This window comes from Pholcus phalangioides, unplaced genomic scaffold (genome assembly GCF_987345545.1).
Source record: "Pholcus phalangioides strain wild (caught in Gottingen) unplaced genomic scaffold, Ppha-v1.0 ptg000003l_1, whole genome shotgun sequence".
NCBI lineage: Eukaryota > Metazoa > Arthropoda > Arachnida > Araneae > Pholcidae > Pholcus > Pholcus phalangioides.
This window is the reverse complement of record NW_028301596.1, coordinates 58,158,650-58,174,330: the sequence shown is the minus strand read 5'-3', so window position 1 is coordinate 58,174,330 and position 15,681 is coordinate 58,158,650. Positions and strand designations below refer to the sequence as shown.

Sequence of the window (15,681 nt, the reverse complement as noted above, 5' to 3'; positions counted from 1 at the left end):
GAGTTTGCCATGTTGGACCCGATCGAATGTCTTCTGGAAATCAAGGTAAACTACGTCTACATTTTTGCCCTTACCCAAAGCCTTCGTCACGTGATCATAGAAGCAGAGCAGGTTAGTTACACATGACTTCCCCTTCCTGAACCCATGATGATTATCCGACAATACATTATTCTCGTCTATCCACTTCACAACGTCATTTTTATCTATCAAATGCACATGATTTTTTTATACAGTGAAAACACGTTGCTGCAACAGTTCTGCAAAAGTCATAAATTTTGGGGTGATTGTTGACTTATACGAAAATAGCATTCATTCATTCAAACCGAGCACAACTCCGGTCTATCTACGAAAATAGCAAGTGAGCTGACTGACGACCATTGGAGTCGATACTTAAGTGATTGCACACTTTGTTTATTTCTTGTTACTGCGAATACTTAACGTGGCGAGCCCCAAAGAAACGGATTTCAATTGTTTTGATAGTCATATGTCCTTTCAGAATTTTTTTTCTCCCAATGATTTCAGTATTATCCCCAGAGAGTAGGAAAGTCCACAGTGTAAGCATTTGAAGAGTACAGGGGTCTGCCGATAAGAAACACACATGGCAAACATGCACAGTAAGTTCTTTTGATGAATTCCCTGTAGAATTTTCTTTCGTTGTGGTGCTTTGCTCGTTGGCGGTGTCAAATCCGCCGTTCGTAATGTCGGGAAAACAAAAAAGGTTTTCCCAACCAAAATTTCCAGTTTTTTTCTCTAAAAAAAACCCTGGAAATTTTGGAAGAAGTCAATAGTTTTAAATTAACGACAAAAAATTTGATCTTGCAAAACAGTTGAATATTCCTATGTCAACTATGAAAACGATTATGAAGCAGAAAAATAAAATCAACAATAGTTGCTGGTTGCAAATTCGCTGCCAAAAAAATGAGAATCCAAGATGGGAAATTCTCCCAAGCCAAGAAGATTTTGTTGCAATTTTTTACTCAATGTCGTGTCCCAAAGGTGATGTGTTCTGCTAAATTTTATTTCTTTAAGTGATTTGAAATGTGATTTAATTCTTTCCCCCTCAAATATGATTAAAATGATATGTTTTTAACAAAATTGTAGATTCAATTAAACACATTGAGTATTATAATATTTCGTATGTCTGTGTGTGAGAGAGATGCTATTATTTTTAAAGTCTCAATTATTCGACTAACACATTTATACGACCTTTTTGATTCAGCCTCTTGAACGTCGCATAAACGAGGTTCCACTGTATAATATAATCGGACGTAGGTGGTAGGTAAATCGGTTTTACCCTCAATTCATTCCCTTTCTTTAAAATATGTACTGTATATTCGCCACCCTTGACCCCTCTCTCTCCTTAAATGTATTTAAAATTGTTTTTGCAAAATAAAATATTCCGGAGAAATTTGAAAGAACCTCATTTTATTCTTTTAATCGGAAATAAACGCCAAAAATCACTGTTTGCGTGGAAAAATTCACACTGAATGATAATCAATTCATTTTTTTTCCTTCGCACATGAAATTTATTTTTTATTTTTATTCGTATTCCCGTTTTTCTCGTGAGAAATTTTCCATTCAAAACCTCTGGACCATTTCTTTCGCGCAAATAGTTCTAAGCGTTTTTACGTTTTAAGGAAGAGTAGGGGTCTCCTACCTTTTAACATGGTAAAAAACTTTCTTATGTGGAATTATTATTAAAAATATTACTTTTTATTGATTTATTTAAACTTTTTATCACATATATTTGGTTGTGTATACTATTCTATGCCAGTACAAAAATATTACATGTCTCTGATATTTAATTTTTTACAAATTTTAAAAAAAGATTGCATTAAAAACAGGTTTCGCTCATGATAAAATAACATGACATCAGTGAAATATCAAATGTGAAAAATGAATAAAAATTGATTCAAAATGAAGGAAGCCATTCAGTTCATAAAATGACTGAGATTTGAGATCCATTCAAAAATACTTGGGTTATAATTTTTTTTTTAATATTGTAACAATATTATTTATTTATTTATTTTTTATAATTTTTTAAATTTCAAACATAGTTTTGTATGAAATTGACTCGATGAAATCTTAATCATTTCCTCCTTTTACGAATTGAACAATTTTCTTTATTCTGAATAGTTTTTTATTCATTTACGTTGATTTTATGCATTTTTATCATGCGCAAGTTGTTTTAATGCTTTTTTTTTAAATTTGTAAAACATTAAGTACTGAAGATACATAAAATTTTGTACTGTGTGGTTTAGGATAATATATGCAACCAAATATACGTGGTAAATATTTGAGAAAAAAAAGATAGATAAAAAATATTTTAATAATATTTCTACATAAGAAAGTTTTTTACCATGTTAAAAAGTAGGATAACCCTTTTAAATGTCTTACATGTATTAGGTTGCACTTTTACGCGCATTATTCGCTGTATGAAGCAAATTAGTTGGCTCCGTCTTCATATACAATTGAATTTTTACGGTACATTGCGTCGAATTTGATTAATTTATTGGAAGGTTGTGGATGTGAACTTTCAATTGGCTTCCATTTGTGCGACGTAAAGCCCTAGAACAGTGTTTTTCAACCTTTTTCCTATTCGCAAACAGGTGAAATTGAGTGAGCAATTTTGTGGACCGGCACAAATGGGGGAAATAATTTGCGAACCGGTGATAAAATAAATTATAAAGGAAAAAATTTCCAACTTTTATCTCTATTATAGGCTGTACTATTCTGTTATATATTTCATGTACACTGTAATATTGTTATATATTTCATGTACACTGTAATATTGTTATATATTTCATGTACACTGTAATATTCTGTTATATATTTCATGTACACTGTAATATTCTGTTATATATTTCATATACACTGTACTATTCTACACGCGAGAAAAGCTGGGACTTGTGCTACCACCTATAAGAATAAATCTAAATTATTTGTTTTATAACTCTTGGAGTTAAGTTGGTTAATTTGCTTAAATCTGGTATGCAGTAAGAAAAATCATTTTTGGAAAGAAAAATTATGTTCATTTTCCTGCTGCACACCGATGTAAATAATATGTGCCATATTACCGGTTCCTATGTTTTTATGTTTTTCGCAAAATATCATCAGTTACTTTTTGACACGCCGAAGTTGTAACTAGCGGGCAACAGGATATTTTACTGCAGACAACCCACTATAACAATTTTTCAATCTGCGGTCTGTAGGGATCTGTGAGTTCTTTGTAAGGGTTTCGAGATCATTTTCATTTCTACCATTTCAAGAATGTCACATTTTGTGTTGTGGAATTGCAATTTATTAATTTTTTTATGATGTGTAAATTATAAAAGCAATATATTTTTGGATTTTGTGGGAGCGGGACTTTACGGGAGACACTAATCATGAAGAAAATTAGGGCTTTGTGTGCGTGCGTGGCCAGACTATTTTCACTGGTTGGGAAACATATATAAATATATCTGTACAGAGCTCTAAATTCAGACATTAATTGCCTTACTTAGCAAGCATTGGAATATCCAGATGAAAAGTTTTGAGAGGTTATATTAAGCACATGGGGTGCCGTGAATAGTATCACATAACAAGGAAACTATTGTCAATATTTAAAAAAAATATGGAATTTTGCACTTCAGGGAAACACACTGTATTTATATGATTTACATCGATTTGGATAGTCTGAAAATGTCATTTTTGTTGTTTGCCAACTTACTTTTCTATCATTGTTGAATAGTGCACATCAATATGTCCCCCCCCCCCACATGGTATTTCCCTCCAAATGCATGGTCAAAAATCGTTCTTACTTGGCTTGTCAAGTAGTAGGGACCATATGTACGTTAGAACCATTCTGTTGGTAATTATAGAAACTTCATGAGTAGCTCACAAGAGGAAATCGAATATTTAGGAGTTGCTTAGAAGCATCAATGCAGAAACGTGATTAAAATATACAATGATGCTCTTAGTTGAAAATATAAGAAAAAAATGTTGCTTTTTTTTTTGCTCACACACGGCCAAACGAAGGGTTAGAGCCTAACCATATTCTGTAAGGTCACCGTATGAACCAGAAAATCGGGACACTCCAATTTTTTTTGCTAGTGAATGTGCTGTGCTGAAAGTCCTTTTGGGGACACTTGTTTCGGTTTTATAGACGATATTGACTTTTAATGATACTCATTTTTTTTTAAATATTATATAAATATTTATTTTGTTTTTTGATGCATTTTGATGCAAGATATAAGTGTAGCGCCATGTATTCTCCTTGATTTTGGTACACAGGGTGATTAAGGAAGAACCATCAGATTTCGAAATGATTCTACACTTAAGACCAACCGTTAATAACATTGTCCGTAAAACATATATATATAGACACCCCCTCTCCTTTTATTAACATATTACTTATCATTCTTTGTTTTCAATTAACAGAAATATATACATTTTTTGAGATCTCTGAGCCACCCTGTATAAGTATTTACTTGATATATTGATTATTGTGCTAGTGGAATTTGATAAAATATCATATTATATCATAACGTAATGTAGCTACATTAAAATATAATGTAATTTTATAATATACCGTACACATCATATTATAATGCATGGCAAGTAGCTCAATGAGTAAAGGAATTTTGCGACCACCCTCCCCACCCTTCGGTACATTATCGTGACTCCCCGAGGGGCGCGGCCCACACTTTGGGAACCACCGCTTTAGTTGCTGTACCTAAAACTAAGTCGATCTACGCATGCGCACTTCCACCTCACAAAGATCTATCCTCGAATCACTTATTTAAATTTTATTTTGTATATGTATATCTCATCCGGCAAAAGCACACCGTTCGAAACTTTTGGTGACCGCCGAGGCGGAATCGAAGCAGCGTCTTTTAAATACGCTTTGTTTTTCTGTCTTCCAATTTTCTGCTCGCTTCGCCAGACATTGTGTTGCAAGAGCATTAGACAGAGTGAGACTCTCGTCCCCAAGTGAATCGAATGAGAAATGAGACAGGCTTTAATTCCCTTTACGCACAATTTACCAAATTAAGATGTTTTAAGCTTTTGTTTCGGGGGATTTTTGTTGTTCTCTCCTTCTCCGGCGATTGCACGAAGTACCACTACTACTACCACCACCTGAAAGTCATTATTCGAAAGCACATGTTGCGAGAGATCTCGCTCGAGCTCTTTCTCACAATTAGACCAGATTTTCTCTTCGATTTTTGTTTTTATTCTGCTTACTACTATTTTGGAGGATATGATTATTCTTCATTGATTAAATGGAATTGAAACTCGTTTCATCTCATACGGACTTTTGTTCGTGGTCATTAGATGTAAAAAATTTCACTTCGCACTCCACAGTAAAAATGGACGTAACTCTAAAAGAAAAATATCTTTCAATTCGATCGATAACTGATTTATGGCTAATTAAATTTTCGTAATGACGTATCAGTGACTCATGAGGCAATCGAAATGGCGTAAACGGGAACTTTGCATTTTCAGATATTTTATGTACATACATATCTTTAGGAGACATGATGTCTAAATTGAAAGGAAACGTCCTCTTTCAACAGAAATGACGTCTTGAGTACGTTTTAATATTGATTATACCAGTTTAGTGCACAAAGTTTTTATTTCTTCATCATTGGAGGATACTTCTGGAAAAGTTTTGATTAATTAATAAATAAATAATTAATTCTGATTAATTTTAATCCGAAATTATTTTAAATGTTCCGTAATTAGTTATTGCGGCAATTCTAAAATTATTTTCTTTCTCAATATATCTTGAAATAATTTTTTAAATAACTATGCAATTATTCTTTTATTGATTGTAAAATAATTTATTACAGAACTTACGAAATTATTTCTCTCTTTGTTTTATAAGTTATTTTTTTCAATAATTCTGTTACTATTTGTTTCAAAAATTCAAAAAAATTATTTCTTTCAGTAATTCTAAATTATTTCAATGGAATTATTTCTTCCATTTGTTGTAGAAATATGTATTTCCCTTATTATAGAAGTTATTTCTTTCGTTCATTCGGAAATTATTTCTTTCATTTAATTCTGAAATTGTTTCTTTCATTTAATTCTGAAATTATTTCTTTCATTTAATTCTGAAATTATTTCTTTCATTCAATTCTGAAATTATTTCTTTCATTAATAATAGAATTTATGTTTTCAATAGGACTGGTACGATTAATCGATCTATTGTTAAACGTAGTTAAAAATTTTAGTTGAGTTAATCAAATCGATTAATTCGATTGTGAAATTTGATAAAAATTTTTATTGAAAGTTTAATTTGACCCGAATTATTTAGACGGAACAGATTGTCTTGAATTATGTTCCTATAAATAACGTTTTAGGTATGCGACCATATTTCGAAATATTTGAATCATCACTTTGTTCAAATATTTTAACATGGGAAAATACAGTAACTTCAACAAAAACTGTTGATGATTTGAGTTTTCAGTTAAGTTTGATGAAAGTTCAAGAGAAAAAGACAAACATTTATATATATATATATATATAAAGTTTCCGTATTCGGGATACATCAGTATCCTCCCTTTTCCAATATTATTTGGGTGCGATTTCATGAGAAGCAAGTAACAGTATGAAGATCGAAAGTAGTTGCGAAATCATGATTTTCCAAGTAACGACTAAGATCTAAATGAACAAATTCCATAATGTGGCAAATATGTTCAGGATATTAAATTGTCTCAAGCTGGCAGCATTAATTCTTGCATCTTAAACTTCGAGGCGCGAATGTGAGCCAATCTCCCCTTTAAAAAAAAAGTCTCGCCACAGAGAGCAACAGGCCTACAACGGTATAACTTTTCAATTATTGCACTTCATTCATAGTTAGAAAAATTGGTGGCAGCACTATACGTAACACGCATTACACATTAATAAACTTCACGTTAGGTTCACAACCTTCATCAAACTTCACAACACGCACACGCACATTCCAGTATGTACCAATTTGTTCTAAATTCCGCAGAGGAATGTGTAGTATTAGTAGCCATAATTCTTAATCTGTTCCTATGTTTGTTCACTTCTAGCGAACAGGTGCATGAGAATGAATAAAAATATTTTTATTACACCAATTAATATTACACAGTTATATATACTATGTTTGTTATAAATGATTAGCTTTTGAAAAGTTTCGATTAATCAATTAAACCGTTCTGATTAACCAGTTAGAAATTTCAATCGATTCCTAGCCCTAGTTTTCAACTATTTTCTGAAAATTATCGCCTTGCCGCGACAAAAAGCTCTGAGGACTTGATGTGGCAGCGAGCCATGCATTGAAGATCTCGGGTCTAAGGGTACGAACATAGTGCAAGGTTGTATCCGATTCTGCCAGTCAGTGCCGTTACGGATGATCAACCAGGTATGATACCTGAAATTCAGGTATTTTAAACGTTTCCGTAATGGCGCTGACTCGCAGAATCGGAAACAAGCGTTCACTATGCAGGGCTCCCACTTGTCCTACTTTTCCTACTTTCTCGAGAAATGTCCTACTTTTGTCCTACTTTATAGTTTTTGCTCTGCTTTTCCTACTTTTTTATCAAATCCTATCAACAAAATTCGTGTTGAATTGATTTTAATTGGCAATATATTGAATTATCGATATATTGCCAAGTAATATACAAATGTAGTAGATTGCAATTAATTATCCCGCCAAGGCAGAAATTTATAGTTTTTTTTCAAATTATTTGGGGTATTAAGAAGTCACTGACGAATAAAGCAAATACATGAAAAATGAGAATACTCCAGGAATTCTCGCATTTTTCGTGTATTTGCGTTATAGGAGTTTTCGTATTTTTCTTGTACTGTATTTGCCTTATTCGTTGGCGACTTCTTAATATTCCTGGGCAAAAATTTATGATCTACTCTTCCATATTTGGGGGTGACTGTATGTGAATTATTTGGTTTATTAATTTTTTTATTTGCTTAGTTTGAGGGTTCAACAAGTAGAATATATTGTCATTAAAGACTTCTGTCTGGGGGGAAAAAATATTTTTATATTTACTACTTCGTGGTCTAAGACAGTAACTAAAATTTGTCATTCAAAATTATAGGACACATTTTGTGTATAAGGGAAACAACAGTTTGCATTGCAAAGCAGTTTGATACATAGGCCTATTCTAGCTTTGGTGATTATGATGCTACCCAATAGCACTGTCTTCTGTATTTTTAGGGCATGCAGAGGCATGAACAATGTTTACAATCAAGGAAACAGTTATTTTCCGGATATTATGCTGAGGTGAGCTCGGAAAGAAAAGTCATCACGTCTCCGCCGGGACTCGAACCCAGGCCCTCTTGCATACCGGGCAAGCATGCTACCATCTACACCACTGGAGACACATGAATCTGCCTTCCAAATTTCACGCACTGTGTCGTGAGGCGCTGAAGTAGAGGCATTAGTAGCCTCTCTTAACTTCAGGAAATGGCCCCCGGGTGGGACGGTTTAGAGAGATATAGATGGCTTTTTTCTCAGCCAGAGATATCAAGGAAACAGTTATTTTCCGGATATTATGCTGAGGTGAGCTCGGGAAGAAAAGTCATCACGTCTCCGCCGGGACTCGAACCCAGGCCCTCTTGCATACCGGGCAAGCATGCTTGTCCCGGCGGAGACGTGATGACTTTTCTTTCCGAGCTCACCTCAGCATAATATCCGGAAAATAACTGTTTCCTTGATATCTCTGGCTGAGAAAAAAGCCATCTATATCTCTCTAAATGTTTACAATGCTCTGGAAAGAGCTAGCAATGAAAGTGCTTCATTTGTCAAAAATGATGATGCATTGAACAGTAAAATGTAAAAAAAAAAATCATTTAAAAAAGGATGGGCAATGCAGTAAAAACATCTGGTTCACCTTGACTTATTTACATTGGACCTTGCAATTTACACATTTTTCACTGTGCTTTTGGAGGTGGCCTCGAAACATTCTTAAAAAACTTACATATCTTCCCATAATTTTCTGCGCACTTTCGAAGCGAGTTGACATACTGGACCGTGGAAGACTCCAAAAAAGAATGTAGCGTATATTGTGAGGAGAGACAGAAAATAATTATCTGTGGTCGCTAGTACACTGTTTTGGCCAAAAATTGTTTATATTTCCAGATCATTTCTGTCATGCTTTGGCACGAGTCAATCTTATAGGATAATGATATATATATTTTTAAATTAAAAAAAAAGGAAGATCTGTATGAGGGATTTTTCTTTATTATTTCATGGTTATGTTGTCTAGGGAGGGGTATCCCCCTCCCCCCATCCGTCCTAATTTTTCTAATTTTTTTAGTGGGAGCCCTGACTTATGTTCGTACCTTAATGCAAGAATCTCTGCTCACAGCAGCCAGGGCCGCCCTTAGCAATCGCGGGGTCCAGTGCGAATACAATAGCGGGGCCAGAGGAGCGTCTCAACAATTTTGGTCCCCAGAAGTTTTTAGGACCCAGATTTTATATATTTGACACACACAACTAAATGTATATTAGCACAAAAATTGATGAACAGTTCAACACTGAAGGTAATTTTGAACTAATGAGAGAAAACTAACGAAAAATCAAAGGTAATGAACTAAAAATAATAGAAAGAAATAATTTCAGCACCAGTGAAAATTCAGAAATGATGAAAAAATCAACCGGAATTGATGAAAATTTACAATTAACGGAAGAAAAAAATCCAGAATTCGGCAAAATTCGAAATTGACGGAAGAAAAAATATTCCAGAAGTTTTGGAAAATCAGAATTTTACGAAAAAAACTTCCAAAATTGGTGAAAATTCAGAATTAATGTAAGAAATAATTTCAGAATTGATAAAAACCTCCAATAATTAAATATTAGTCTGGGGCTCCCCCACAAACGCGTGGCCAGGTGCGACCGCACCTGTCGCACACCCCTAATGGTGGGTAATATAATACTGGTAATATTTTCAGCGTCCCACATGCGCAGATGCAGGCACCATTGTCTATCCTCGATTCCTTTGGCACTTCGGTGTCAAAAAGATCTGAAACGAATAGAATGACAGAAGAAAAACGTAAAAATTAATATAAAAATTCCTTGTTAAAAAATGGACGTCCAGGGCAAAACATCCGATTTACGATGACGTCGTGATATTCAAACACGCATAAAAAAAAGAGCCGGTGCGTTTTAATAGTTAGTAGAATGAGCTTCTCTCTCATGTCGATGCCGGCGCGTGGGTAGAAACAGAACCACATACAAGAATGAAAAAAAAAGAACGTAATGGCGGTCGGAAATTACTGTCATTAAAGAGGGCGCGCCGGCCATTTATTCATACGAAAATAGAAAAGAAAAGAATACGATATCGGTGCCGATATTAACATGGCGGGAGATAAATTAGATGACAGGCAGTAGCCTCATATTCAAGTCGATGGGCGTCGCTTTGAATGAGAAAATACATACCGTGACACCGAAAAAATGAAAAATATATAATATTACATTAAAAGAGTCTTGAACGGCGTTGCTCTTCATTAATCGCGTCTTCGTTTTTGCGAACCGCGATGAATATTTAACTGGAACATATCGTTCAGAATCGGGTCAGACCATTTAATTTAATACGACTTCCAGCGTGATTCCGACAGCCTAAAATACCAACGCCGAAATCCCGGCAGGACGACAATGTTGTGACAACCTGAAAGAGGTATACAGTTAATTGGAATGTTAACAATCGGGTTATATCAGGAATTCATAGTGATGAGATTACGACTAGCGGGATTTTACGGTATTTTCAAGCTGTCTGGATTTTGACTTAACGTGGTTCTGCTATAGTAAACCTCACTTTTGCGAACACGATGGAACAAAAAAATTCTGTCGTAAAAGGTGAAATATATTTATTGTACAAAGGGAAATTATTATTTTTTCGTAAAAGAGGGGTGACAGCATCTGGGAGGTGTCCGTTAAGAGGGGTTTTATCGTATTTTCAAGTTGTCAGGATTTTGACTTAACCTAATTCTGATATTCTCCACCTGTCGGCATTTTGGTATTTCCAAGCTGTCACGTGGATTTCAGTATTTTCAAGCTGTCGGAATTTTGACTTAACGCGATTTTGGTATTTTTAAGCTGCCAGGATTTTGGCAAATGATTTCTGAATTTCCAAGCAGTCGGGATTTTGATAACGTGATTTTGGTATTTTAAATCTGCCAGAATTTTGACTTCATGGGATTTTAGTATTTTCAAGTTGTCGGGATTTTGATTTGACTCTGATTTTGGTATTTTCAAGCTGTCTGGATTTTGACATTGCATGACTTTGACTTACACACATAATTATAAAATTTTCAAGCTTTCGAGATTTTAACATGGCGCGACTTTGACACACATGGTTATAAAATTTTCAAGTTGTTTGGATTTTGACATTGCATGACTTTGACTTACACACATAATTATAAAATTTTCAAGCTTTCGAGATTTTAACATGGCGCGACTTTGACACACATGATTATAAAATTTTCAAGTTGTCGGGATTTTGACTTGATGAACCTGATTTTTGTATAAGGTGTCAGAATTTTAACTTGACATGATTTTAGTATTTTCAAGCTGTTAACATTTTGATTCCACATGATTTTTTTGTCATGCTTTTTACGATCTCAGTAGTGAGACTACCGAATCCTATAATTTACCGAAATTCCCACACGGTTAACTCTACGGATTTTAGCTTGCCGGAATTTCTGGTACTGTCGAGATTTCAGGTTATCGGGATTCTGACATGAACCAAATCTAGCGAGACTCGTATGATTTTATTCAACATTCGTTTCCAGATAAACACTTCGTTTTAAAGCAAATAACACTAACACAAGACACAAAATTTCACCGATTACTCTAGAATATTTTAGAATCTAAAATAACCGAGTGTTGTTTCTTCGTTACAATCAATATCCAACCCAAAAATGTGTGGAACGGATGATGGAACGCCTCAAACTAACTTTCGGGATGGTTTTTGTAAGAGCACGGAGAAGAAAGGCTCGCCAGCCAGTCCTGGTGTATGCACAGCATATATACAAGCTTACCAGAGCTTGTGCTACGGCCGATAATCCTGAAGGAAAACACAAACTCGCGGTCCAGTCTTGTTGTGTTAGACTTGCTCTTAAATTAGTCATAAAATTTAATTATCACTCCTCCCTCAACACACGCACGCATTCCTCCTACCAGAACGTTAACCAACTCCTCTTGCTGCTCCATCTACGCTCCTCTCTATCTCCCGCATACCAAGAACACTCTCACTGCACCATACACCACCGTGATGCATCCGCGTGTGCGAGTGTTTCGCTTGTTATTAGTTAACTGGATGCCTTTCTCAGTAATATTCGAGGCAAAGCTGGAACGAGTTCAAGTAAAACAGCGTCAAAACCGCAAATTGCTCAAAAGAAATGATCTGTTGAGAAGAACTTCATCGATTGGTGGATCCAAATTAAAATAAGTTTCCTCGTCGTTTAAATATCTGGTTGAAAAAAACGTTTTCCATGCCGGTGTAATTAACGAAAACTGAATTTAATGTCGACACCAACTTTTTATCACCTCTATTTCATTTTTTTTTTTTTTTTCATTTTTCCTTGATGTTTCTTTAACGGTCATGAATTGATTTCGTGCATGTAAGATCGTCTAACCCAGAGAGGGCCAGCACGCCATGGAATCAGGAATGACACCGAACACTTTTCAAAAATTAACCTATTTATACGATCACGGACGCAATATTATGTCCAAACGCCAAGGGAATAAATTCAAACAAGGTCTCTGTGTTTTCTTTCCTCTCTGTTCACCATCGCGAAGTTTATTGTAACCCTAAAAACTTCCCCTCCCCATTTTTTCTATACTGATAGGGATTCCCCTCCCCCGCATATAATGTATATTTCTGCTATATGCATGTAAAAGCAAAAGAGAAGAGCATAGGTATAAAGTGAGGGTGAAAAGAGACTCTAGAAAAAACTCTCTTATATACCCCTTATCTCTATTATAAACTGAAGAGCCAAAAAAAACTGGTACAGGCATGCGTATGCAAATAAAGAGATATGGAACCAATCAGAGTACGGCGCTACGGTCGGCAACGCCTGTATAACACAACAAGTGTCTGGCATAGTTGTTAGATCGGTTACTGCTGCTACAATAGCAGGTTATCGAGATTTAAGTGAGTTTGAACATGTTGTTATAGTCGACGCACGAGAGATGGGACATAGCATCTCCGAGGTAGCGATGAAATTTGGATTTTCACGTACGACCATTTCACGAGTGTACCGTGAATATCGGGAATCCGGTAAAAAATTAAATCTACGACATCGCTGCGGCCGGAAAAAGACCATGTAAGAACGGGACTGACGAGAATCATTAAACGTGACAGACGTGCAACCCTTCCGCAAATTGTTGCAGATTTCAATGCTGGGCCATCAACAAGTGCCAGCGTGCGAACCATTCAACGAAACATCATCGATATGGGCTTTCGGAGCCGAAGGCCCACTCTTGTACCCTTGATGACTGCACGACACAAAGCTTTACGCCTCGCCTGGGCCCGACAACACTGACATTGGACTGTTGAGGACTGGAAACACGTTGCCTGGTCTGACGAGTCTCGGTTCCAATTGCTTCGAGCTGATGGACGTGTACGGGTATGGAGACAACCTCATGAATCCATGGACCCTACATGTCAACAGGAGACTGTTCAAGCTGGTGGAGGCTCTGTGATGGTATGGGGCGTGTGCAGTTGGCGTGATATGGGACTCCTGATACGTCTAGATACGACTCTGGCAGGTGACAGGTACGTAAGCATCCTGTCTGATCACCTGCACCCATTCATGTCCATTGTGCATTCCGACGGACTTGGACAATTTCAGCAGGACAATACGACACCCCCACACGTCCAGAAATGCTACAAAGTGGTTCCAGGAACACTCTTCTGACTTCAGACACTTCCTCTGGCCACCTAAATCCCCAGACATGAACATTATTGAACATATCTGGGATGCCTTGCAACGTGCTGTTCAGAACAGATCTCCTCCCACTCTTACTCCTACGGATTTATGGACAACCCTGCAGGATTTATGGTGTCAATTACCTCCAGCACTACTTCAGACATTAGGCGAGTCCATGACACGTCGTGTTGCGGCACTTCTGCGGGCTCGCGGGGGCCCTATACGATATTAGGCAGGTGTACCAGTTTTTTTGGCTCTTCAGTGTACTTTTTTATATATCTTTTTCTTTCTCCTTCCTTTTTCTAACGCGTGGTTTAGTTAGGACGAGGTTGCCAGATTTGTCGCCGATTCGTCAAATAAATATAATTTCTTGCCAAACGCTTGCACGTTGTGGTTAAAAAAGTTTATTCTGTTTTTCAATCAGAAAATTCTCTCCAACTTTCAAACAATCCTTTTATTATAAATGATGGTGTTGTTGGCTGCGAAACCTATATTTAGTACGGTAGGCACTCTTTAAATAATAATTATGTGATGGCTTTCTATTCAATGAGTTTCTGTTCGGATTTTTATCTTCGGACATAGTTGCTGGACGTCCCCACGGGATTCTAGGATCGTCCACAAGGGGGATGGGGGGGTAGTATGCACCCCCCTTCCCATGACATGCATGTATAGAATTGCATTGTATGTCCATGAATTCTTGGGAAGGAGGCGCTAAGTTCTCTTACAAAGTTCATTGGGGTGGCAGAGGCAAGGCACCCGGAGTCTCCAGGTTCTATTGTCGATGGTGTAGATAAGATGAACTTTTTCACCGATATGAGCACACGCACACACACATAATCTGTACAGGGCCGCAACTAGATGCTTGGTCAGCCGGGGCAAGCATGCATTGTGGCGCCCCCTCATAATGTTGAAGGAGAGATTAAAGAGTGAAATTTGCGCCCCCTTAAGAACAGCGCCCGGGGCACCAGTTCCGCCTGCACCCCCCCCCCCCCTAGTTGCGGCCCTGAATCTGTATTGCGATAATCCAATTTATGACTTAAAAATAAAAATAACTTAGTACTCAAAACAGTGAAAACTGAACATTTTTACGAACATAAGAGGATATCCGAGTAGTAATTTGCAGGAACGGCAAGAATGTTAGTATCCCGTAAAAACGTGGCATATGGTCTGCCTATTGAAATTCATAAAGTGTCACATGCAGCGAAAATAAATTTCATTATGGCACTGCTTGGAAAAGGGTTTCCATCCCTAGTCTAACCACATCCACAAAAAGTGAATTAAATATATCCAAATTACAGTAATGCTGAATACCTCTTGGCCCCCTACATGTTGTGATACCTTGCAGTCCTGAATTATTCTAAGTGTTCCACGGAGGAAAATGAAGTGAAAGAGAAACTTTGGCATCGGGCAGGGATCTTCAACCTTTTACACACTGCGCACTAAGTTCCATCTTCCCATGAATCCTGCGGGCCAGCACACCAAGTCATACTGTGGTATTTGTAATTGTAAGATAATTAATAAGGACTTGATATAATGCAGAACGGCGTCTCAATAGAAGGGCCAACAGGGGCCCTGACTTTTGCCCAAAATAATTAGCCTGTTATTAATTTTGGAAGATGTTTCATCAGTTTTCAATTTTGATTATATCTGAACTCATTTCAGTTTTGATTATATCTGAACTCATTTCAGTTTTGATTATATCTGAACTCATTTCAGTTTTGATTATATCTGAACTCATTTCAGTTTTGATTATATCTGAACTCATTTCAGTTTTGATTATAT

At 36.3% G+C, this 15,681-nt stretch overlaps 1 protein-coding gene and 1 non-coding gene across 3 annotated transcripts in view; one reads left to right on the top strand and one right to left on the bottom strand.

Moving 5' to 3' along the window:
- Nucleotides 1-15,681, top strand: part of LOC149089011 (uncharacterized) — a 478,375-nt gene that overhangs the window by 115,191 nt on the left and 347,503 nt on the right. The window lies entirely within an intron of this gene.
- TRNAT-GGU (transfer RNA threonine (anticodon GGU)) lies at nt 8,274-8,347 on the bottom strand. The gene has a single exon. It is a non-coding gene; the product is annotated as a tRNA-Thr (tRNA).